Source organism: Physella acuta, unplaced genomic scaffold (assembly GCF_028476545.2).
Source record: "Physella acuta isolate Inbredline_101_S28 unplaced genomic scaffold, ASM2847654v3 ptg001011l, whole genome shotgun sequence".
In the NCBI taxonomy this organism is placed as follows: Eukaryota; Metazoa; Mollusca; class Gastropoda; family Physidae; genus Physella; species Physella acuta.
In genome coordinates this window covers 126,498-154,484 of record NW_026732528.1, presented here as the reverse complement: position 1 = coordinate 154,484, position 27,987 = coordinate 126,498, and positions in this window count along the sequence as shown.

Genomic DNA, 27,987 nt, shown 5'->3' with positions numbered 1-27,987 from the left:
AGTATGTGTGGGTTCACTGTTCTAGTATGGGTTCACTGTTCTAGTATGTGTGGGTTCACTGTTCTAGTATGTGTGGGTTCACTGTTCTAGTATGTGTGGGTTCACTGTTCTAGTATGTGTGGGTTCACTGTTCTAGTATGTGTGGGTTCACTGTTTTAGTATGGGTTCACTGTTCTAGTATGTGTGGGTTCACTGTTCTAGTATGTGTGGGTTCACTGTTCTAGTATGTGTAGGTTCACTGTTCTAGTATGTGTGGGTTCACTGTTCTAGTATTTGTGGGTTCACTGTTCTAGTATGTGTGGGTTCACTGTTCTAGTATGTGTGGGTTCACTGTTCTAGTATGTGTGGGTTCACTGTTCTAGTATGTGTGGGTTCACTGGGTTCACTGTTCTAGTATATGTTGACCAGTTAGATACCGTTAATGCTTATTTCAAGTTCACGGGACCTTTGATAGCATGAGTCTGCGTGTTGTGAAATGAGTGCTAAATCCGAGAAAAATCAAGGCAAGGAAGGGTGGGGGCGGGGGTTGGGGGGGGGGGGGGGTGCTGACGGGAAATGTTCGTGTATTGGAAAAAGCTGAGTGCAGAAAGGTAAGACCATGCCAATTAGCCATGCCACATGATTATAATTGACGTCACGTCAAGTAAACGTCAAGTGATGCCACCTAGAATAAAATGTAAAATGACGACACATTGAATAAACAGATGATGTAGCGTTAAAATTTTTAAAATTGTGTAGGGTCACGTTTTATTAAAAAAAAAATTGTAGGGTCATGTTTTTTTTTTAAATTGTAGGGTCACGTTTTATTAAAAATAATTACACTGATTCGAAGGCCAAGTGACGTCACATGAGATAGAAGGTCACGTGACTAGTGTGCTATAGTGACTTTAAAAATCGACCAACATAAAAGAAAGCATACAATAAGGAAAACAGATACGATAATAGCTTTAAAATTACAAAAAACGTGTAATTCTATTTTATTGAGCGCAAAATGTCATAGATGTCGTTTGCAAACCTTTCGCACTGAAGTTTTTGTAGACTTTTACTTTCTCGAATACGAACAGAGCTTCTTCCAGACTTTTTTCTCCGGGGGGGGGGGGGGGGGGGGCACTTGAAATTTTCGGGGGGGGGGGGGGGGGGTCAACATTTTTTTGGGTGGGCGGACACTAGTAAAAGTGTATGTTTACTATATAAAATACATTTCGTTCGGGGGGGGGGGGGGGCGGTAGATTTTCTTCGGGGGGCCGAGCCCCCCCCCCCCCCCCCCCTCCGAAGAGATGCCTGGAAGAAACTCTGAATACGAAGTGTTGATGTATTGTAACCGTGCAAAAATCGAAAACTGTTTGGCAATAGTGTCCGCGTGTATGTGTGTACTTGAGTGCCGTTACCGTTAGTTTGATGAAATTTCATAATTAAGTATTACATCAAATTTGCAGTATTTGTACCAACTTTTCAGAGATTTGCGGTAACCGGAAGTGGAACTTCTTCTACTTTTGGTTTTTCAAAAGCCTATAACTTGAGTGCTGTTTGTAATTGATAGACGAAATTTCACACACAGGTAAAAGATCTAATTATTTTCCTTCTGTTAAATTTTCCGGTGATCGGAAGTAGTACTTTCATCTATTTCCGATTTCTCAAAAAATGCATATGAATGTATAAAGTACTAATATTCCGCACTATTATACACACATTGTTTGCTGTTCACTTGGTGCGCAATTCTATTTCCTACAAGATTCTATAATATTTTAAAAAGTTGAAGTTATTAAAAAATACTTAAAAAAAACTTTTAAAAAAACCACGTTTTTCTTGTGGACTAAAAAGTAGAAAATAAATTTTCATACATTTGATGACAAAAAACGTGGGTACGTTCACCATCAAATTTCCCGACCCATCTGCCCGACCCACGTTTTTTGTCATCAAATGTATGAAAATTTATTTTCTACTTTTTAGTCCACAAGAAAAACGTGGTTTTTTTTTAAGTTTTTTTTAAGTATTTTATTTTCTCCTTTTTAGTCCGTTGCTACACATGAAAAACGTGGTTTTTAAAAAAGTTTTTTATATAGTTTCTTTTCTACTTTATCTAATGACTTGATTAAGTATGACTTGACTAAAAATCTTGAGCGACCAGGATTCGAACCTGGGTTGTCGCGGCCACAACGCGAAGTACTAACCGCTATACGATCACGGCCAGCGCGCTCACATCGATTGGGGCCGAAGTAACTGTGGCAATAGGCCTCCAGTCTTGTCGGTATCTTTAGAAATCATGTCCTCGATTTTATGGTCCTTGGGGCGTAATTAAATTAAGCTAATTACGGTCTGTAATTGCTAGTTTTTATGATTGCATCTGAAATTGTTAGGCGAAAGTAGCATGCATGCCAAATTTCAGATCTGTAGAGCAATCAGAAGTGGGCTAATTTTCGATGTCAATTTTAACAACAAACATCCAAACAACCAAACAAACAAACGCGAAGCTGAGTTAAGAAAAACGTTTTAATAAAAATTGATTAAAAATCATGTCTATATAGAGTTGCCCCCCCCCCCCCCCCCCCACTGAGTGTTATATAAGAATATTCGCGAAAATTTACGGGAGTATTCTCCCGTGTTATTTAAAATTCACAATCTATGCAAAACTGTACGAAATATTCTAAATAAAGTTTGCTTCTTTATTTTATTTACGGTCAGATTTTGAGTCCCCAGTCTTTCTTTTCACTCCTCCCCCCCCCCCCCCCCACCACCATAGTTTGGCCATTGCCAAGTGACGTCATGTACGATTGACGGCCAGGGGAAGATAACCGAATTATCCATTCGCCATTCAGTAACGGTCAACTGTTTTCTTTACGGGCGACCTTGGAACGCCGCACGGTGATTGGTCGATTTAAACGTGAGCGGCTCAAGGGCGCTAATCGTGGACGCGAGGAAGACGGAGGAGATTTTAGCGCCTCAACTCTGCTGGGCTATTTGTGGGCTATTTACGGCAGCAGTACCAACTCCCACAAATCGAACTCTCCTCTGCTGGGCTATTTGTGGGCTATTTACGGCTGCAGTACCAACTCCCACAAATCGAACTCTCCGCAACTCCTGCCAACTCTCTACCTCTCCCCATCTTCTCCACTTCCTCATAGCCCTTCGCATTCTTTTAACTCCTCAGTCTCATCCACCTCCCAACCCCCACCTCCTTTTACCACCACCTCCCAACCCCCACCTCCTTTTACCACCACCTCCCAACCCCCCACCTCCTTTTACCACCACCTCCCAACCCCCACCTCCTTTTACCACCACCTCCCAACCCCCACCTCCTTTTACCACCACCTCCCAACCCCCACCTCCTTTTACCACCACCTCCCAACCCCCACCTCCTTTTACTCCACCCAAATCCTTCCCTCCTCAAACTAGTCCATCCCCCCCTCCCCGTTCCTCCATCTTCTACATCTCGTCTCCTCCACCTCCTCCCATCTTTTCCCTACACCTCTTCCAATCCTCCACCCCCTCCCATCTTTTCCCTCCACCTCTTCCACTCCTCCACCCCCTCCACCCTTCCACTTCCACCCATCTCCCCCCCTCCCACCCCAGCCCTCCACCCAGCAAACGGGTAAAGCCGAGCCCTAGGGTCAATTGATTAGTCCCAGCCCCCCCCCCCCCCCCCCCCCACCCAGCAGTACAAGTAGGGAGCCGTTATTTATTCTAGGTCAACTCATGTCAACACCCACCCCCCACCCTCCCCGGCTGTCAATCAATGATTTGCTAACTTACAGACGATACCAGAGAAAACTGGGACCAACGGCGCATGCGCATAACATTTTCCTCTAGTAGTTCAACTCATTATTTCCTTTAAGCCGTCAGCTAACTTGTCATTATTCTGTTCAAGTAAATACAATCGTGTTCATTACATAGTTGAGTATTAAAATCAGGGTTTCTTTCAGACTATTTTCTTGTGGGGAAGAGGGGGCGTAAATAAAACTTCAGGGGGGGGGGATTATTTGCTAATGTATATAGTTTATGTGTAAATTAGATATTGTGTGTGCTCCGAGGGTAGCGGACATACCCCCTTCCCCGAAGAGAAGCCTTAAAGAATCTCTGTAGCATAAATTGTGTGACGACGTATTACAAACATTATATATATATATATATATATATATATATATATATATATATATATATATATATATATATATATATATATATATATATGTATCATAAGGAACGATGCATTTTAAAATGTGAAGAAATAGATTCAATAAACTTCACTGATATGCTTTCTTAACTGTAACGATTTATTAAAATACTGTATTAAAACATCTATAATGACAGTCTTTAACACATACATGAAAAGAAGAAAATTAAATCATTTTTGTTTTTAAATATATTATAAGACACCACTATCTATTTAGCTAATCTCGTCACATTTATTTTTAGTGTAACTAAATATAAAAATTTTAACGATGGATGTATAAGAAATGTAGCGATATATAATTTGTATAACTTATGACTAAATAATGCATGTGACGTTGTTATACCAGTGTTTACATCTGCATATATTGTAAACACAGGGCACCACGTGACACAGAGAAACCACGTGACATCCCTCAGCACTTGAGTGCTCCAGGAAACTGACTATGTTTACAAAAACCCACTTACTAGGCTGTTGAGTGGGTTGTTGTGTCTTTACTACTCCAATATTTCACCCGCGTACAATCGTGTTTAGTCATGCGAAGCCTGATTTTTAGAATCTAAACATTTAAAAATTTAAATACCTGCATGCCACGACTTTAAACGTTAGGGACACGCCCACTAAGTGTTCAGACCCCGGGGTTTAGGTTCCCACATTGCATCACCCCCCCCCCACCCCCCACCCCCTACTTGGAGCTGCTTGTTTACCTCCACGATCACCACTCCGCTATCAGCTGATCCCAGTCTGGAACTCTGCCAACGGTTGTAGATCTAGTGCAGCCCCGCCCCTACCCTCTCTACCCCCACCCCCCTCTCGCTGGGCACGATCCAGGTCGAAATTTCATTTCCAATATAAATGTGTCAAGCATGACTCATTCAAAGCTTGGGAGAGGGGGAAGGGGGGTGGGGGGCACTTGACAGGGAATAGTACCACGGTTATCAGCTGTTGTATGGTGTACCGTAATACCATTTTATGGAAATGTGTACTTTGTCATTTATTTGCAATATATGAACTCGGTGCCAACTTAAGTGGGTATGATTGAGTTCCAGACTTTAGTAAACAACTTAACGTGTACTTTAAATAGTTTGGTCCACCACTTGACGTAAGCAGTTCGTTCACTGGCTGTTGTATATGAGTTATGTTGTGTTGTGTATGTGTTGATTCTTGTTGATATATTTAACGTGATTTAAGTGTTTTATTCGTATTTATTCTGACGTGTGTCTGACGTGTGTAGTGTGTATGCTCTGTGTAGTGTGTCATTTATTGTGTGTCTCCCATGTGTAGTGTGCATGATCTGTGCAGTGTGTCAGTCGTCTGTAGTGTGTTGTGAATTTAGTCTGCCGTGTGTAGTGTGTCAACCGTGTGGTGTCTGTGGCATCATAACGCAGCAACACAGGGCGTGTCCCTGATAGCGAGATGGGAACAGTTCAAACCACTTTAAGCGGAACCAGGAGGTCTAGTCATCGCTGGTGACGTCACCTCATGGAGGACCCAGCGGTGACCGTACAGATATTGGGTGGCCAATGTTGTCATATGAACATTAGATGGCCAATGCTGTCTTATAGACATTAGATGGCCAATGCTGTACAGAAATTGGGTGGCCAATGTCATACAGACATTAGATGGCCAATGTTGTCATATAGACATTAGATCGCCAATGTTGTCATACAGATATTAGATGGCCAATGTTGTCATATAGACATTAGATGGCCAATGTTGTCATATAGACATTAGATGGCCAATGTTGTCATACAGACATTAGATGGCCAATGTTGTCATATAGACATCAGATGGCCAATGACATAAAGACATTAGCTGGCCAATATACAGATATATGACTATGAGACCTGTATGTAAAGCCAAACCAGAAGTTGTATCATGTTTTATTGACAAACCTGTGTTTGTATGACCCGCCTGTCCTACAAACCTGTGTTTGTGTGACCCGCCTGTTCTACAAACCTGTGTTTGTGTGACCCACCTGTCCTATGCTGCACGCCTATGTGCAGGTCCTGGCAAACTCACACCATCTCTCACCCAGCCAAATAGCACTCACTCGGGCAAAGGTTGATAACTCTAACACCTTTTTTAATCTATGAAAACTAGGCTACAAAAAGGCATCAATAATAGTAGCAAGCAACCGTTTAGAAAAACCCACCAATCTTCATAACTCAAATAGTTGAGATGATTGAACAGGTGGGTGGGTGTCAATCACAGTTTTAAATTTACATAAAATGTACGAAATAAATAACATACGTTTTGAACTGTTTACCACATGTATGCCAAAACTTAGCCAGCTTTGTTGGCGGGTAGAAAAGAGCTTACATTCATCGTTTTTTGAGACAAACTTTCGTATGTCTGCGTTTGATCCATGTCTTAAGGGAGTGTAACTCTGCCTACGGCGTATCGGTCTTTTGTCCGTCGGCATTTTTATTAAAGAAATTCTTCCAACAACATGTGAGATGGGCTTAGAAGATCAAACGCAGGTTATTTAATCCCACAGCTCAAGACTTGTTGTTTTTTTTTAATTCATAAAATAACACAACACACAATTTTACATTGTAGATTTCTTTGCATGTTACCTGCAATGAGAATTTCAATAACTTTTTTTTTCTGTGAGTTTTGTTTTTTCTGGGTTTTCCAGTTGGTTATTTATTATTAGTAAAACTTGTGAAGTGTTCACTGATTTATTTTCCTAAACACCTGTTTCCAGAGGCCCTAATAAACAAGCACCCAGCTAATGTTTACGCTGATGAAACGAGTCAATTAAAGACGCACTAATCGAACATCGAATCTGTCAAAGCTGGCTTTGATCAGACACCAGTCAGCGGCTAATAACTCAACAATCTTCTGTCCTACAGGCTAAGGGAAGTCCTGGGTTATAGATGACCCTCTCGAGTAGCGAAGCTCAACGTAGACTTTATTTAGCTCTGGATTTCCATAGCACACTCATCCTTAATTAACACCATGTCCACCATCATACAACACCAATTTTCAGCACACCATCATACCCCACCAACTTACACCAAATCGCACCAATTAACAGCACACCATCATACCACACCCACTTATAGCACACCATCATACCACACCAACTTATAGCACACCATCACACCACACCAACTTACAGCACACCATCATACCACACCAACTTACACCATACCACACCAACTTACAACACACCATCACAACACACCGAATTACAGCACACCATCATACCACACCAACTTACAGCACACCATCATACCACACCATCTTACACCATACCACACCAACTTACAGCACACCATCATACCACACCATCTTACACCATACCACACCAACTTACAACACACCATCATACCACACCAACTTACAGCACACCATCATACCACACCAACTTACAGCACACCATCACACCACACCAACTTACAGCACACCATCCTACCACACCATCTTACACCATACCACACCAACTTACAGCACACCATCATACCACACCAACTTACAGCACACCATCATACCACACCAACTTACAGCACACCATCATACCACACCAACTTACAGCACACCATCATACCACACCATCTTACACCATACCACACCAACTTACAGCACACCATCATACCACACCATCTTACACCATACCACACCAACTTACAGCACACCATCACACCACACCAACTTATAGCACACCATCATACCACACCTACAGCACACCATCATACCGCTCCATCTTACACCATACCACACCAACTTACAGCACACCATCATACCACACCAACTTACAGCACACCATCACACCACACCAACTTATAGCACACCATCATACCACACCTACAGCACACCATCATACCGCTCCATCTTACACCATACCACACCAACTTACAGCACACCATCATACCACACCAACTTACAGCACACCATCATACCACACCTACAGCACACCATCATACCACACCATCTTACACCATACCACACCAACTTACAGCACACCATCATACCACACCAACTTATAGCACACCATCATACCACACCAACTTACAGCACACCATCATACCACACCTACAGCACACCATCATACCACACCTACAGCACACCATCATACCACACCAACTTACAGCAAACCATCATACCACACCAACTTACAGCACACCATCATACCACACCTACAGCACACCATCATACCACACCTACAGCACACCATCATACCACACCAACTTACAGCACACCATCATACCACACCAACTTACAGCACACCATCACACCACACCAACTTACAGCATACCACACCAACTTACACCATACCACACCAATTAACAGCATGACACACCACCTCATCATACCTCACCAATCAACAGCATCTTATGAATAACCCACTGCTTTTGCCCACCCTCTGAAAAAGATTTTAAAAAACGTTAAACATTTTTCGCGCATAACAACATAAAATGTGTGGGGTTCTAGCCATTTTTGTGCAAAACTACTGTTATCCATAACTCATTGAACAACATTTTTTTTTTTGCAGAGAGCTATATTTCGCAACAATTTTTGTACACAAACCACTTATTATAACGATAATGATTGTGTGTACAAATCTACTGGTTGTAACGAATAACAATTTTGTGTACTAAGTATCAATTTATAACGATAACGACTGTATGTACACATATACTACTTGTTGACACCAAATAACAGCTGGTGGCATATGGCGGTAAATCGTATATCTGGGGTGGTTTAGTTACCCACTGGAGCAGTGGAGCAGGTCAACTGAAGCTACGGCTCTGAGAGCAGGTCGATATGCTCTGTACTGTGGCATGTGTGCTGTAGTATGTGGCATGTGTTATGTGGCATATGTGAATGGTGTATGTCTGATACGTGTGCCGGTACTTGTAGTTTATGTGTGGTAAGTGTGTAGTATATTTGTGATATTTATGTGTATGTGTGTGGAATATGTGTGGATTTCGTGTAATGATATGTATGATATATGTATGATATTTGTGTGGAGCGTGTTGCACATGCGTGGTATGTGGTGTGTGATATGTGTTCATTTATATGATGTATGTGTAATACGTGTGTGATATATGTGAGGTACATACACTAACCATGATGTACTTGGGTTACCTTAAGTGTCGACCAAACATCAGTCTAAGAAGGAGTTATTGATCTTTAATTTCGCCTTGTGGTAGCAGCAATCAGGGGCGAGAATCCTGGCAAGGGAGACAACTGATGGTCTGTGGGGGGAGTTACCTCCCCTAGATCAACATTCAACTACGTGAACAAGTTTTCATCCAGCGCAGGGAAGTGAACAAATGGATGATTAATGAGCTTTGGGGGGAGCAGATGAAAGGATTGGGCGGCACAGAATAGCTAGATGATTGTATGAACACAATCACTGGAGTTACACTCAATCAAATGACGTATACGTAAAATCAAAGGGTGTACATACAATTAAATGATGTGTACAGTCTGTAGTATGTTTACACAATCTACTAATGGATGCATAAAATCAATAGTTGTCTTTTACAACCCGAAACCGCAGCGACAAAAGCTCTCCGACAAAAGTGTCCCCAATTTTCATCTAATCAGATGGCCGAAGTTGTCATAAAGCTATTTGACGGCCAATATTTTCCCAGCAGACACAGATGGCCCCATCCATTAGTACCCACGACAATAATTCCCCCGACAAAAAGGGTTCCCACTTTCGATCCTTACACAACTGAACCCATGGCTCAGTGTAATAGTTGCTTCTATTAGTCTAAAAATAGCAACCTGTTAATGATTTTTTTTGAAAAGGTGAAATTAACGGTTGTGGGGAAACGCTAAATGACATAAAAAATTATGGGATAGATTGCGTGCGTGACCAACAGCACGCTGTTCCTGGCCACGTGACATCACAGACAGCCAATCAAATGCCTTGTCACTCATTTATCATTGTATGTGTACGTTCCCATCTGGTGTAGCACTCCACAGTGTACTAGATGAACTGGTGGATTGGTGTATAGGCCTACTCAATCAGACTGGTGTGTGTAGTGTATCAGACTTTGGTGTGTACTAGGTCTGTATCAGACTTTGGTGTGTACTGTATCAGACTTTGGTGTGTACTCTATCAGACTGGTGTGTGTAGTGTATCAGACTTTGGTGTGTACTGTATCAGACTTTGGTGTGTACTCTATCAGACTGGTGTGTGTAGTGTATCAGACTTTGGTGTGTACTCTATCAGACTGGTGTGTGTACTGTATCAGACTTTGGTGTGTACTGTATCAGACTTTGGTGTGTACTGTATCAGACTTTGGTGTGTACTGTATCAGACTTTGGTGTGTACTGTATCAGACTTTGGTGTGTACTGTATCAGACTTTGGTGTGTACTGTATCAGACTTTGGTGTGTACTGTATCAGACTTTGGTGTGTACTGTATCAGACTTTGGTGTGTACTGTATCAGACTTTGGTGTGTACTGTATCAGACTTTGGTGTGTACTGTATCAGACTTTGGTGTGTACTGTATCAGACTTTGGTGTGTACTGTATCAGACTTTGGTGTGTACTGTATCAGACTTTGGTGTGTACTGTATCAGACTTTGGTGTGTACTGAGCCAGACTTTGGTGTGTACTGTATCAGACTTTGGTGTGTACTGTATCAGACTTTGGTGTGTACTGTATCAGACTTTGGTGTGTACTGTATCAGACTTTGGTGTGTACTGTATCAGACTTTGGTGTGTACTGAGCCAGACTTTGGTGTGTACTGTATCAGACTTTGGTGTGTAGTGTATCAGACTTTGGTGTGTAGTGTATCAGACTTTGGTGTGTACTAGGTCTGTATCAGACTTTGGTGTGTACTGTATCAGACTTTGGTGTGTACTGTATCAGACTTTGGTGCGTACTGTATCAGACTTTGGTGCGTACTGTATCAGACTTTGGTGTGTACTGAAACAGACTTTGGTTAGTACTGAGCCAGACTTTGGTGTGTTCTGTATCAGACTGGTGTATACGAGGTCTGTATCCGACTTTGGTGTATACGAGGTCTCTATCAGAGTTTGGTGTGTACTGAAACAGACTTGTGTGTGTACTGAATGTGTAGATCTGTAGCAGACTATGTTGACTACGCCAGACCAACGTTTGCCAATGATGCACAAAGACAGTACAGATAAGCATTCGTTTAAACCATGAAGTCACACAGTTTGTTCCAATATGCTTAATAATTCATACAGTAGTGTATGCCTCTAACAAAATGGCTGTCTCACATAACAAAATGGCTGCCCCATATAACAAAATGGCTGTCTCACATAACAAAATGGCTGCCCCATATAACAAAATGGCTGTCTCACATAACAAAATGGCTGCCCCATATAACAAAATGGCTGTCTCACATAACAAAATGGCTGCCCCATATAACAAAATGGCTGCCCCATATAACAAAATGGCTACCCTACATAACAAAATGGCTGCCCCATATAACAAAATGGCTGTCTCACATAACAAAATGGCTGCCCCATATAACAAAATGGCTGTCTCACATAACAAAATGGCTGCCCCATATAACAAAATGGCTGTCTCACATAACAAAATGGCTGCCCCATATAACAAAATGGCTGCCCCATATAACAAAATGGCTACCCTACATAACAAAATGGCTGCCTCACATAACAAAATGGCTGCCCCATATAACAAAATTCTGTCCCGTATATCAAAATGGTTGCCCCCCCCCCCCCATAACAAAATGTCTGTCCTCTGGTTCGTACTTTGCTAACACAACAGGCCATAGATCGATATCGATCGATCACCCCACGATCACAGCACCGAGAGTTTGTTGACGACCGCCACAAACTGACCCAACTAAAGTATCAAGAAATTATTGATCTGCCCAATTTTCAAACATTCTCAAACTATATACACGATTAACTCACTTTCTCAATACCTACTTATAGAATCGAAGGTTTGATACCCCGTATACATACAGAGATATCTTCATATTTCAGCAATATAGAAAGATACGTCGAATGTCATTAATCTCAACAAAAAAAATAATGTAGCGAGAGAAAATAATTGAATCCCAGAGTAAGACGGAAGTTGGGCAATTTCTCTTGACGTTTCTCCATTTGAGCAAAAATTAATTTGTTTTCCTCATTTTTTTAAATTAATTTGTTTCTTTTTTTTTTCGTATAATTAAAGTTTATTTTAAGCATTTATTTCAGGATATCGGGAATTTCCCCATCCTAACCTTTCAACTCTAGCCCTGTTATTTCCGGAGCTGACGGCCACCCAACAGTTACACCAACATGAGGCCCAGTCCTGCTTGAAAAGCGCGCCATTTTCAGCTTACATTTGGAAAAAATCGATGCCAGCCCGCGTTCTGTTTTAGTTTCATGTGAAGTGCTAAACATACGTCATAAATATTCCAGTGATATAATTATTCTCGAATTTTCCACCCACTATCCGAGAAATCTGCTGGGTTGATGACGTTTTTTTAAAAAATGGCGGCGGGCGGGTTTCAGATTTTGGCGGGAACAAGAAACGAACTCACTCGTGGCTTTATATAGGCATTCATCTTTACATAGGCATCGCTTTAGCTTTGGTTATGTGATTTATCGTATGTTGATACACATATACTATATTTATATGCTAGTCAATGTTAAAGTATGTTATATGAAATTGGACATATTAAAACATATACAATATCCTAGTCAATGTTATATGACATTTAACACAAGAAAACACAGATACCATATTCATATCCTATTTATGTTTCAATTTAAAATGTTATATTTATATGGCATTGTGCACAAGAAAACACATATACCATACCCATATCCTAGTCAATGTTAAAGTATATTATATGACAATGGACACTAGAAAAACATATACCATATCGATATCTTAGTCAATGTTAAAATACGTTCTTTTCGACACACGAACACACAGATGGCATATAATGTAAACGAATGTAACACTGAAGTGACGACCTTGCATTTGACCAATCCCTATAACCATCTCACGGCCGTGCTGTTTCTGTAGGACTAAGGGAAATCAATACCTGATAAATATAGAGCTGTCCTCATCTCAATTGTTGACTACAGCTGTAGGCCCATCAAATGTTGACTTGAGTTGTCTTAACATCAAATGTTGACTAGAGTTGTAAGAACATCAAATGTTGACTAGAGTTGTAAGAACATCAAATGTTGACTAGAGCTGTCTTAACATCAAATGTTGACTAGAGCTGTCTTAACATCAAATGTTGACTAGAGCTGTCTCAACATCAAATGTTGACTAGAGCTGTCTTAACATCAAGTGTTGACTAGAGCTGTTTTAACATCAAATGTTGACTAGAGTTGTAAGAACACAAAGTGTTGACTAGAAATGTCAACAGCTGTTGGAAACAGCAAAGTGTTGAAAACATGAGTACAGTAAGGGCATGAACACAACTTGTATCTAAGGCAACGGAAATAGAAACTCAAGGTCAGCCTCGCTCTCTTGTCAACGGCCTTGACCGCCCAGATCAATCTATACGGGAAATAAGACCTGAGCAAATGAGGCCTAAAGAAGCTGCCAGGGTCAATTCATTGATCACATCCACTCAATATCTGACCCCCAACAACTAGGTCCAAAAATTATTCCAAGCACTTGGTCATGAGTTTCATTCACGCATCTCTTTTTTGTGTGTGGGGTAGGGTGGATCCCCGCCCCCGAAGGTGTCTACCGCCTCCCACGAACGTACTAGAATTTACATACGAAATATATAGGCTCTACTTTAACCGCCCCCCTCCATCAAAAGTAAAAAGTGAAACGCCCTCCTTTCCTTCCCCCCCCCCCCTTCTCTCGGTGAAAAGTATCTGAGACTAAATTTGTAAGTCCCTTCAAACGTTGAAGTCAAATCAATCTTTTTTTTTAAATGTATACCTACCTTGTAAAATACAATATAAACAATATTATGTATATATATATATATATTATATATATATATATATATATATATATATATATATATATATATATATATATATATATATATATATATATATAATAAAATACAGCATCTATGACTATGGGAGACCGCTGAACCACCACTGTTTAAAAAAAATCTCAATACCGGAAGAGAAGCCGATCGGATGAACTGATTTTTTTTTTTTAAATTCTCTTCGCTACTTGAATAGCTGGTTAAAGATATAAACAGCACAGCAGCATTCAAATGCTTTTACTTTTTTATGATCTAATGATAAGGACAATTAATAAAGTTTTATTTTTAAAAGCCAGAAAAAAATTGCGATTAAGCAAAATGTAATCTGCTTTTTGTGCAGAAAGAGATTCTATAACAGCCAATGGCAATCGGCGTTTCATCGAGCTTTCGGTATGCTTTGTTTGGCAACAACATGAGCTCAGCTTCCAAAATAGAAACTGGAGCAGCTACCTACGTCATGATGCGAGTACAACATTTGTGGGAGAAAATCGTGGGGAGGGAGGGGAGGGGTAAATTAGGTCGAGGCAAGCGAGCTGTGTAAAAAAAAAAAACCACCGAATCAACCAAAACAAACCGGTTTGAGCGTGCGGCCAGCATCTCGCCGCGCGAGAGAGAGGCTGCGGATATTCTGCAACAACAACGACCAATGAAAATCTTCCTTATATAATTTGAATCGGATGGCAACCCCGCAATTTTTAAACCACGAACCCTCTTCATTACGTGTCTTTAAACTTGAATTGTGTTAATTAATCGGCTAGTCTAAGTTACATTTTTGATCCGTCTAATCCTTACCCACTTGACCTGGTAGGTCCAGTGTTGTAATTAGGTCATCCCCTGGGTCAGCCATCCCAACCAGTTATCAGATAAGTCCTGTACCTGCCCGTCAAGTTATGCTGATTATAGGGGTCATAAGGTCATGACCTTTCTACACTAGAACTATTCCTCAGATTCCTGCTAGTCGCTAGTCAGTGTAGCCAGAGCCGGCGTTAGGGGTACGCGGGGCCTATGGCCAACCATCCGCGCGGGGCCTTATATTTTTTCATTGGTGTATAATTAAAACATGTACAGTGAGGCGTTTTTTTTCCTTCTCAACGCGAATTAATATTTATAACGATATATATGGTATTTTTTTGCTGCTTATTAATGTCGTATTAACATTAAGACACTGATTAACAAATAATTTGTTTACTTAGAAGTGCTTTTGAAACGTTGCTTGTTTCTGTTAAGGCTTTTATTTGAAAAGTAAAAAAAAATAAAACAGATAAAAGTTTGAGACACGCATTAAAGAGACGATGAACGTCAGCTTCAAACCTGATTTTTTTTACATTAATGTTTATTTATGAAAATCTTACCAGGACGTTCATAAACGAAGATCTACTTTTCTTGCCTTTCGTGGGGAAAATTCCATGATTATATCATCATAGTCCAAACTGGAGGCTATGTCTTTTTCTATTGACAGAATCGACAGGCCGCAGAGCCTGTCTTGGGACATCGTTGATCTCAAACAGTTCTTGATCAACTTCAGTTTGGAGAAACTTCTTTCGGCGCTTGCCACTGTTAGCAAGATTCTATAGGTGATCGCCGTAATGGGAAAGGAATCCCGAATACTCCAAATGTACTGAAGGCACTGTTTGGCTGACTTAATACCTTCGGGCAACGCGCCTGCTTGTGTTTTATCAAATTCTTCTCTTAAATTGCGTTTCCTCGCATTTGATGCACCTGATTCATACTTGCGAAATCTATCTCTGTCTCTTGTAGTTGTAGCTATGGTGTTGAGGAAAAATGGTGAAATCACTTTGAAGCAACGTTAAATCGGTCCAGAGTGGCGGGTGATAGTACCGATATTTTCTAAATTTATCGAGTGTTAACAGTGGCATTCAAAGTGTGTGGATGCCTGGGAAAATAGCAAAACGTTGATAGATTTCGGAATAAGCTCGAATCGTGAAAACACTGTTTACGGCTATAGATATCCAAATGAAATGACTCTGTAATCACGGACGCTCAGTAGGGTGGAACACTGGGGTGGCTGACAGTTGGGGTCGTGAGGTAAAGGATAACTGTACATTTAAATCTATGGGATGCCAAACCCTAAAAAAAATCAGTTCGGGTACTACGTTACTGGATCTCTGACCGCGGCCATTCAAGAGAAGGTGCGTGTTTATAAAGCGTCCACGTATTACATTACATATTAAGACCGCGTTCTCACAAGAGAAGGTCCGTGTCTATAATTAGAAAGTGAACCATGTGACAGCCAGCTTAACCTTATTTATGAGTTTCGCGACGGCATGCTCGGACTGCCGGTAATTTAGACGTTTGAGAAATCAGGAGAACTTTACCATAAAACAGTCTCAGCCCGATGTATCAAACGGTATAGACTTTATAATTTGTTTAGTATGCCTACACTATTTTAAAACAAGGATCACTACGGCATTAACTATTATACTGAATATCCCTTCAATTAATTAAAATAAACATGTGCTTAATCACTTTACGAATACCGTTAAAGTTTACCAAAATGAAAATGGACATAATTAATGTATAAATGCCCTTCAAAAATTATAATAATAAATACAAGTATAATGTATTTAAAGATGACCTGACAATATATAAAATGAATATGAACATAATTACTGTATGGATGCCTATCAAACGTATCGTGGTGAATAAGCTCAAAAGATGCCCATACAGTGTATACATTATGCTTTTAGGGATAAATACTCTGGATTTCCGGGGCATGTCCTCATCCGCTCTCAACCCCTCCTTCTCTGCAAGCCATCATCAGGTCACTGACTGTTTACTACAGACACCCCCGTCTGCTCACTAAAAAAAACGTCTTCGACGGTCCGCATACAATAGTGTATCACTTGACGTGTTTTTTTTTAGCTGGTTTTTTTTTTTATTTAATTAGAAAAATTATTTAAGTTTACAAACTAATTCAGGCAACACTGGCGTTGCTACGCGCGGGGGCCCTTCAAGCGCGGGGCCTGGGGCGACCGCCCCGTTTGCCACCCCCTAACGCCGGCTCTGAGTGTAGCAATAGTGTAGCAACGTTGTAGCGCTAGCATTGTTCAGTGAAGCATTGGACTGACCCCAATAAAAGTGCACCGACCGACCACAATAAAAATGCACCGACTGACACAAAAAAGTGCACTGACCTACCGCAACAAAAGTGCACTGACCGACCCCAATAAAAGTGCACCAACTGACCCCAAAAAGTGCACCGACGGACACCAAAAAGGTGCACCAACCGACTGCAATAAAAGTGCATCGAACGACCACCAAAGGCAAGTGCGCGAATCGACCCCAACAAAAGTGCACCAACCGACCGACCACAATAAAAGTGCATCTAACGACCACTAAGGCAAGTGCACCAATCGACCACAATAAAAGTGCGCCTATCGTCTACGAGAGCTAGTGCACCTACCATCATAACAAGATCGTGGACAGCTGTGTTCGCCTACCAGACAGCTATGTTCGCCTACCAGACAGCTATGTTCGCCTACCAGCTATGTTCGCCTATTAGACAGCTATGTTCGCCTACCAGACAGCTATGTCCGCCTACCAGACAGCTATGTTCGCCTATTAGACAGTTATTTTCGCCTACCAGACAGCTATGTTCGCCTACCAGCTATGTTCGCCTATTAGACAGCTATGTTCGCCTACCAGACAGCTATGTTCGCCTATTAGACAGTTATTTTCGCCTACCAGACAGCTATGTTCGCCTATCAGCTATGTTCGCCTATTAGACAGCTATGTTCGCCTATTAGACAGTTATTTTCGCCTACCAGACAGCTATGTTCGCCTATCAGCTATGTTCGCCTATTAGACAGCTATGTTCGCCTACCAGACAGCTATGTTCGCCTACCAGACAGCTATGTTCGCCTATTAGACAGCTATGTTCGCCTACCAGACATCTATGTTCGCCTACCAGACATCTATGTTCGCCTACCAGACAGCAATGTTCGCCTACCAGACAGCAATGTTCGCCTACCAGACAGCAATGTTCGCCTACCAGACAGCAATGTTCGCCAATTGACAGGTTTGCTAACAATGTTCGCCTACCAGACATCTCCACCATCACTTCTGAACTACAAAATCCTAATCCTAATCCTAAAGTTTTAACGGCACACACCAGCAGCTGGTCTGGAACCGTCAACAGAGTAGCCATTGGTCAGCACGTCAAACATACGGCACCACAAAAACACACTAAGGTCGTCGCCTTAGTATTGCATCGCCTCATTTTAACCAGTTTTTGACCCTACCAATTCTCGCTTGACAATTTTTACTTTCTCGTATATACGAAGTATAGAGAAAGTCTTGTAATCGTGCAAAAAAAAAATCGAGATTTTTACAAATCTCGACGTTTTACACCTCACTGATACGGAAAAACATAATTTTGCAATCTTGTCCGTATGTCTGTGTGTCTGTCTGTGTGTCTGTCTGTGTGTCTGTCTGTCTGTCCGTGTGTAAACACGATAACTTGAGTACCGTTACAGCTAGGTTGATGAAATTTCATATATAAGTATTTTATCAAAATCGTAGATCCGTATCAACTTTTGAGCGATTTCCGATAACCGGAAGTGGTACTTTTCCTACTTTGAATTTTTCAAAAGCCTATAACTTGAGTACTATTTCAGATAGATAAATGAAATTTCACATGTAAGTAAAAGATCTAATTCTCTACCTTCTGTTAAATTTTGAGTAATTTCCGTTGACCGGGAGTAGTAATTTACGCTACTTCCGATTCCTCAAAAAACTAATGTAAATTTTAAAAGTACTAATAATATTGCGCACTATTATGCGCTTTTTTTATTTGGCGTTCACTTGGTGTGCAATTAATTTGTCTAAGAGATTTTATTATGTTTTTAAAACTTTAAGTATTTAAAATGGATTAAAAATCATGTCTATAGCCCGAGTTCCCATCCCCTGTTATTTTATATAAGAATATTCGAGAAAGTTTAGGGGAGATCACTCCCGGTTTATTACCTTTTAAACTTAGCCCTTCCAATTTCTCAGTACGCCAATACACCAGTATACCAATACACCAGTACACCAATACACCAATATACACCAGTACACCAATACACCAGTACACAGAGATCCCTTATTCTCCTTCGTGGTGATTCGATTGCCTGCCTTTTGATGCTGTGTGTGTGTTTGTGTTTGTGTGAGTGTGTGTGTGTGTTTAAAATACTAAAAAGAACAACACCATTGATTAACAAGGATTGTTTGGTTTCTCAGGGAGCTCATTTCATCTCGTTGGGGGAGGGGGGGTGTCATTCTCCGCCTGGTATGTAGGGTCAGGTGCAGTACGACGGGGGAGGGAGTAGGGGGTCAACCTTTAAATAAACTCGTGGAAATCTCCAGAACGCCGACGAACGTGTCTGTCTTTGACAAAACTTGGCTCCCATAGCCCGGCCCTAATTCACCAAAAATAGCAAAAACATTCCAGGGGGTTAGATAGCCCACGTGACTTTCAGGTGCATGGGGGGGGGGGCTGTTCTACAGGTAGCAACACTGGATGATCCTGGGGCTTTTATGCTTTTTATGATTTTCATGCTTTACTGTATGGGCTTTCATGCTTTAATATCATGGTCTCACGTTTTATTCTACGAACTTTCACTCTTTATTTTATGGGCTTTTATGCTTTGTTTATGGGGTTCCAAGCTTTACTTTATGGGATTTCGTGCTTTAATGGCTTTTTGGCTTTAATGTATGGGCTTTCCTGTTTGATGTGGGCTTTCGTGTTTAATAGTGTAGGTTTCTGGCCCCAGCCTTTGTGACAAAAGGGGAATTTATTAAATCGTCTTCCTGACCAAACAGCCATTTATTTTATTTTATTTTATCAAAGTGTGTTCTAAAGTAGCAGCGTGTTTCAAATTGTCGAGGAGTTTCTTAATTAGAACCTATTCATTTACTTTCTGGAACCTATCGCCTTCACAAAATGCTACAAAAATAATCTTTTCTAGATGAGTTTACCTAATTAGTTTAGTTTGCATAACCATCAGACGAACCAGGCCAAACTCTCTAGAACAATAGACGAACCAGGTCATACTCTCTAGAACAATAGACGAACCAGGCCAAACTCTCTAGAACAATAGACGAACCAGGCATAACTCTCTAGAACAATAGACGAACCAGGCATAACTCTCTAGAACAATAGACGAACCAGGCATAACTCTCTAGAACAATAGACGAACCAGGCCATACTCTCTAGAACAATAGACGAACCAGGCCATATTCTCTAGAACAATAGACGAACCAGGCCAAACTCTCTAGATCTAGAACAATCCATGAGTAGACGAATCAGGCCCATCTCGCTTGAGTCAATATCCCCCCTGAGACAGGAAATGCGACGAGAAATTCTTCCAGCGAAAAAGATTTACGCAGGGAATTCTTCAGCTTGTCCCGAATACACGCTAATCCGTTACACGCTAATCCGTTACACGCTAATCCGTCGCGAATTGTGTAAGGCCCAAAGGTTGGCACTGGGGCACGTTTAATGTGGGGTTGTGTGGGCGTTTGATTTGGGTAGTGTGGCTATTTAATGTGGGGTAGTGTGGGCCACGTTTAATGTGTGGGGCGGATATCTCTTCTTTTTACGGCTTGCACTTTAGAGGGTGATTCACCCAAACGTCAAAGTGAATCATCTGTTGCTCAATGTTTAGGTCATTATGCCAGTAGTGTGTGTGTGTCTGTGTGTGTGTGTGTGTCTGTCTGAGTCTGTGTGTGTGTCTGTGTGTGTGTCTGTCTGTGTGTGTGTGTCTGTGTGTGTGTGTGTGAGAGAGAGAGAGAGAGAGAGAGAGAGAGAGAGAGAGAGAGAGAGAGAGAGAGAGAGAGAGAGAGAGAGATCGTGTACAAAAATACATGGACGCCAAAAGTACGAATGAACCAGTGAAAACCGCAGACAATGCACACATCGACATCTTGATCTGCTCAAGCCTGAAAGATGTCTTCTAACTTCGGGTAATTTCGTCAAACATGAATCAATGACATGAACTAAATATAGATTTATGAAAAACGTTTATTGGCTGTACCGGAAGTACAAAAGTTATCACGTTTATTATAGCTGTTCTCGAGAATTTCAAGAATCATGGGATCTTTGTTCTGTGGACCTTTGTTCCAGAATTCTCTCTATCAGCTGTGTTTGCAATATCCGGCGAATGTAGGTCTTGGCGCCAGGATCTCCCGCACCTCACTCGGGACACACAAGCTTTGTGTCGGCCTCGTCTGTCTGGTGGGTCTCACCCCCGGTCCTTCTTTGACAACACAAGACACGTCACGTGACCCAGCTTGTGGATGACCCCAGCATGACCCACCTGCGGCTAATACTAAAGGTCTCATTGATCTTACCTGGATACAATCATACCTGGGTACCATCTTACCTGGGTACCATCTTACCAGGGTACCATCTTACCTGGATACCATCTTACCAGGGTACCATCTTACCTGGCTACCATCATACCTGGGTACCATCATACCTGGATACCTGGATACCATCTTACCTGGGTACCATCATACCTGGATACCATCTTACCTGGGTACCATCATACCTGGATACCATCTTACCTGGGTACCATCTTACCTGGGTACCATCTTACCTGGGTACCATCATACCTGGATACCATCATACCTGGATACCATCATACCTGGATACCTGGATACCATCTTACCTGGGTACCATCATACCTGGATACCATCTTACCTGGGTACCATCGCTGGTCGATAGTCAGGTTGGTTGTGAGCAACCTTATACTCAGTGAACCGTGTTGCAAGTACCAGTCAGGGGAGCCGAGACCCCCCCCCCCACACCTCCCCGACCCTCCCCGTCCATTGTCCTAAGGAGACAGTGGGGGGGGGGGGGCGGGCTGTGTGTAAATAGAAGTGCCCTGACCTTGACCTTATGGACACAGGTGAAAAGGCTGAAAATCATAAAACAATGCGTTCGTTTACAGGTGTATTTGCTAAACCTTGTCAATTGCCTTGATTCACCGGCTTGTAATGCCGGCTCCGTTGATTCACCGGCTTGTAATGCTGGCTCCATTGATTCACCGGCTTGTAATGCCGGCTCCATTAATTCACCGGCTTGTAATGCCGGCTCCATTAATTCACCGGCTCGTAATGCCGGCTCCATTGATTCACCGGCTTGTAATGCCGGCTCCATTAATTCACCGGCTTGTAATGCCGGCTCCATTAATTCACCGGCTCGTAATGCCGGCTCCATTGATTCACCGGCTTGTAATGCTGGCTCCATTAATTCACCGGCTCGTATTGTCGGCTCCGTTGATTCACCGAATGGTATTTCCGTCTCCTTTGATTAACCAACTTGTATTGCGGGCTCCCTGTATTTATCGGCTTGTATTGCCGGCTCTCTCTATATAAGCGGCTTGTATTGCGGGCTCCCTAGATTTACTGGCTTGTATTGCGGGCTCCCTAGATTTACTGGCTTGTATTGCGGGCTCCCTAGATTTACTGGCTTGTATTGCGGGCTCCCTAGATTTACTGGCTTGTATTGCGGGCTCCCTAGATTTACTGGCTTGTATTGCGGGCTCCCTAGATTTACTGGCTTGTATTGCGGGCTCCCTAGATGTAGTATAACAATTAAGCCTATATAGGGACAGTAATAATTGAACATGTGTTTCAATACCGTCATGCTTCATCAAATGTTTGAACTAGTAGACATGTTACAACACCAGGTGTGCTCTAACACAGGTGTGCTAAAACACACGTGTACTGTAACACAGGTGTGCTGTAACACAGGTGTGCTGTAACACAGGTGTGCTTTAACACAGGTGTGCTCTAACACAGGTGTGCTGTAACACAGGTGTGCTAAAACACAGGTGTGCTCTAACACAGGTGTGCTGTAACACAGGTGTGCTAAAACACAGGTGTGCTAAAACACAGGTGTGCTAAAACACAGGTGTGCTAAAACACAGGTGTGCTAAAACACAGGTGTGCTAAAACACAGGTGTGCTAAAACACAAGTGTGCTAAAACACAGGTGTGCTTTAGCACAGTTGAATACGGGATCCAGTACTGTACTATTACGTCACTGCTAGTGTACTGATGCCTGTGTACACATGTGTACGGTCACCCATGTGTACAACCCCCATTTCAAGTAGATTCCAGACTGTGGCAATCAATCAAGTGGGCAGGTGTCCAAGCACTGACCTACAGAACAGGACCAGAGAACTCAGAGGTCAGCACATCATGCTCAGTGAGCACAGTTATCGTTCCCAGGTGGCGCTTTGTAACTGGATTAGGTACAAAATAATACTGCTTGGGGGGGGGGGGGCTGTCACATATGCAGCTACATGGGCCCCCTCATAATATCAGCTACATGGGCCCCGTTAAATGGGTAGCTACACGGGCCCCGTCATAATATCAACTACATGGGCCCATCACATAGATAGCTAGGTCTCGCTGTATGAGGGAGCTACTAGGGCCCCGCTATAAAGTTCACTACATGGGCCCCGTCACATGGGTAGCTACATGGGCCCCGCCACATGGGTAGCTACATGGGCCCCGCCACATGGGTAGCTACATGGGCCCCGCCACATGGGTAGCTACATGGGCCCCGCCACATGGGTAGCTACATGGGCCCCGCCACATGGGTAGCTACATGGGCCCCGCCACATGGGTAGCTACAGGGGCCCCGTCACATGGGTAGCTACATGGGCCCCGCCACATGGGTAGCTACATGGGCCCCGTCATAATATCAGCTACATGGGCCCCGGCATAATATCAGCTACATGGGCCCCGTCAGAAAACATGCTACTGAGGCTCATCTATTCTATCATCTCTGTATACCAGCTGACTGTTTATTTCAGTCACGTGCTCTCATATTCCACGCGCCTCTGGGACCGGAAGTATTGTTTCTGACAGCGCACACCGGATGTTTACATCTGTCTGGATAGCCCTACCAAAGGCTTGCGCCGATAAAACACGAGACTTGAGCGTGGTCTCGCGAGATTTGGTTTGGTAAACCAACACAATCACAACACGCTTATATCCAAATGTAACTTGTAAGCACAACCAACTTACATCCACAACCAACAATCACTAAATCAACATTTATCAACTACAACCATCACGTATAAACTTACTGCGTTATTTACGTAACTTGCTCATTAGTCTTGCAGTCATTAATTAGCGGCACTCATTACTTAGACTCCACTCGACCGGCAATCCACAGCGTGGAAGAGTGGAACAAAGCAAGCACTTGCTGCCCTCTTGGGTGTATGGGTTTGTCCCCGTGTGACCTGTGTGTACTACGTACACGGTCTGTGTGGCACACAATGTGATGACGTCAGAAATCATCTTCTGTGACGAATGTCGTGGGAACAATGATCGTAAGAAAAAACTGGCCGTCCATTAATATTTTATTACAAATGTAGGGAGGTGGCCGTCCACCGATTTTTATAGCAGATGGAATGAATTGGCCGTCCACTTTAGCATATGGAATGAATTGGCCGTCCACTTATATTATAGCACATGAAATGAATTGGCCGTCCACCGATATTTATAGCATATGGAATGAATTGGCCGTCCACTTATATTTATAGCATATGGAATGAATTGGCCGTTGACAGATATTTATAGCAAAACGAAGGAAGGGGCCGTCCACCGATAAAAACAAGTATATTAATGTTAAACTTCTAGCATATAAAAGGTTTAACTTTAGCATATCTAGTGTAAAACTACCAGCAAATCTAAGGTTTAAACTACCAACAAATCTAAGGTTTAAACTACCAACAAATCTAAGGTTTAAACTACCAACAAATCTAAGGTTTAAACTACCAACAAATCTAAGGTTTAAACGACCAACAAAACTAAGGTTGAAACTACCAACAAATCTAAGGTTTAAACTACCAACAAATCTAAGGTTTAAACTACCAACAAATCTAAGGTTCAAACTACCAACAAATCTAAGGTTTAAACTACCAACAAACAAATCTAAGGTTTAAACTACCAACAAAACTAAGGTTTAAACTACCAACAAATCTAAGGTTTAAACTACCAACGAATCTAAGGTTTAAACTACCAACAAATCTAAGGTTTAAACTACCAACAAAACTAAGATTTAAACTACCAACATATCTAAGGTTAGAACTACCAACAAATCTAAGGTTTAAACTACCAACATATCTAAGGTTAGAACTACCAACAAATCTAAGGTTTACACTACCAGCGTATCTTATGCTTTAACAACCAGCATATCTCAGGTCAAGCTGACCTACAACAATGGTGCTATTTTTGTAATGACGACCAGACCATATTAGTTTACAGACTGCTGACGTCATGAGCAGAGATCCAGTTACTTCCAGCTCGACATTTGCTTTGATTATAATTAAGAACGCACTAATTGACCTGCACATTGGTTTATATTTACCCTTTCTGGTTGGCGTGGTAGTAATTAAATTACAAACAAAATGCATCGTGCTAAGTTTTGGTTCTGTTGCTACGGGTGTAGGATGTCGTATGTTTGAATACAAGTGGTCATTTAACGTTAAGGTACGGGTGAGGGGGGGGGGGCATGCATCATTGCAGGTGTCATAATTAGTACGGGTTGGGGAGGGGGGCATGCATCATTGCAGGTGTCATAATTAGTGGGGGGGGGGGCATGCATCATTGCAGGTGTCATAATTAGTGCAGCACACCTGTGGCGTGTGTTTACGTGCTCCACCGGTGTGAGTACACAAATGTTTAATTAGTGGCTCGTGAGTCCGCTAATTACACGCTCGATTTAGATAATCCACTGCCAAATGCTCACCTATTATCTGCCCAATGCCCACATGTTATCTGCCCATTTCCTAGTGTCAAATGTCCAATGGCAGTTTGTCTGCTGCCCAGTCGAGCACTGGGCATCAGCCACCTACGTCATCAGCTATTGATTTAACACCTTCCGTGTCCTAATGAGGAATGCTCTAATTACGTGGTGTACAAAAGATAATGAGTGACATTTAGACTTTGTAGCTGGCGTCTCCATGGCAACCACATTTGTTCGGTGTGTTGGCAGTTTAAGCGAACATGCTCTACACACGACCAAGTGAGTCACTGTGTGCTGGGTGTGTACCTGCTGATGTGTATGCTAAGTGTGTACCTGCTGATGTGTGTACTAAGTGTGTACCTGCTGACGTCTGTACTAAGTGTGTACCTGCTGATGTGTGTGCTAAGTGTGTAGTTGCTGATGTGTGTGCTAAGTGTGTACCTGCTGATGTGTGTGCTAAGTGTGTACATGCTGATGTGTGTACTGGGTGTGTACCTGCTGATGTGTGTGTTAAGTGTGTACCTGCTGATGTGTGTGCTAAGTGTGTACCTGCTGATGTGTGTACTAAGTGTGTACCTGCTGACGTCTGTACTAAGTGTGTACCTGCTGATGTGTGTGCTAAGTGTGTACCTGCTGATGTGTGTGCTAAGTGTGTACCTGCTGATGTGTGTACTGGGTGTGTACCTGCTGATGTGTGTGCTAAGTGTGTACCTGCTGATGTGTGTGCTCGGTGTGTATCACTAACGTGTGTGCTAGGTGTGTACCCATTGACGTATGTGCTAGTGTGTAGCTGCTGATGTTTGTGCTAAGTGTGTAGGTATTGATGTGTGTGCTAAGTGTGTACCTGCTGATGTGTGTGCTTGGTGTGTACCTGTTGATGTGTGTGCTAAGTGTGTAGCTGTTGATGTGTGTGCTAAGTGTGTAGCTGCTGATGTGTGTACTAAAAGTGTACCTGCTGATGTGTGTACTAAGTGTGTACCTGCTGATGTGTGTGCTAGTGTGTAGTTGCTGAAGTCTGTGCTAAGTGTGTAGCTATTGATGTGTGTGTTGAAAGTGTTCCTACCAAAGACGTTTACCTGCACATTTAATGGCACAGTTTATTGATTGTGTATAGACTGTGTATTGACTGTGTATTGACTGTGTATTGATTGTTTTGCTATTGGTGTAGCTGAAAATATTTATATTTAGCGTCAAGAGATCAGCATTGAAGTGGTGTAATATGTGTGGGGCAGTGTCCAGGGTGTGGGCCCAGTGTGTGGGGAGTGTACAGTGTGGGGGCAGTGTGTGGGCAGTGTGTGGGACAGTGTCCAGGGTGTGGGTCCAGTTTGAGGGGCAGTGTGTGGGGCAGTGTCCAGTGTGTGGGGAAGTGTGTGGGGCAGTGTCCAGTGTGTGGGGCAGTATGTGGGATAGTGTCCAGTGTGAGGGGTAAGTATGACCTCTGACACACGACACCTGTACCTAGTCCCCCACCTGTGCACTCAAGATGTTTACTTGTCACAAAATTCACAAAACGAAGTCGATGGTGTTGACTTTGTCTATTGGCTGGTGAATCAGTTGGGCCATTGGCTATGTACAACAGGCGTCATACTGGGGGCCCATGTGTTTAACTGGGGTCAAATGAGATATACAGGGGTCCAATTCATTAGAGTGGGGTCCTTTGTTTTAAACTGGGGCCCCGTGGGTTGGACGTGGGTGCTGGTAGTTGCCAGGTAAATGTGAATGGTTCACCATGACGTCATCAGGCCGATATGCCAGCCTGCACATGTGAATGAGTACCTTTACCTGCAACTCTTCCCCCTTTGACGTCAGCGGCCAGATAAAAATTCCCCCTAACGATCAAGAGCAGGTAATTCTGATCACTCCAAGCAGCTAAATCGGCCCGGGTTCTCGTCCTTGATTCCAAAACCAGTTGTTTTTCTGGAACCGTGGGAAAATGATATGGTCTTTTACCTGCGTTCTACCTGTGTGGAGGTGGGTTGTTGCATGCACGTGAACAGGTGTGTTCAGACAGGTAGGTGGGGATGATGTGTCAGTCAGGGGCGACACCCAGGGTACCCATCGTTTGTTGAGACACGACACCCAGGGTACCTGTCGTTTGTTGAGACACGACACCCAGGGTACCTGT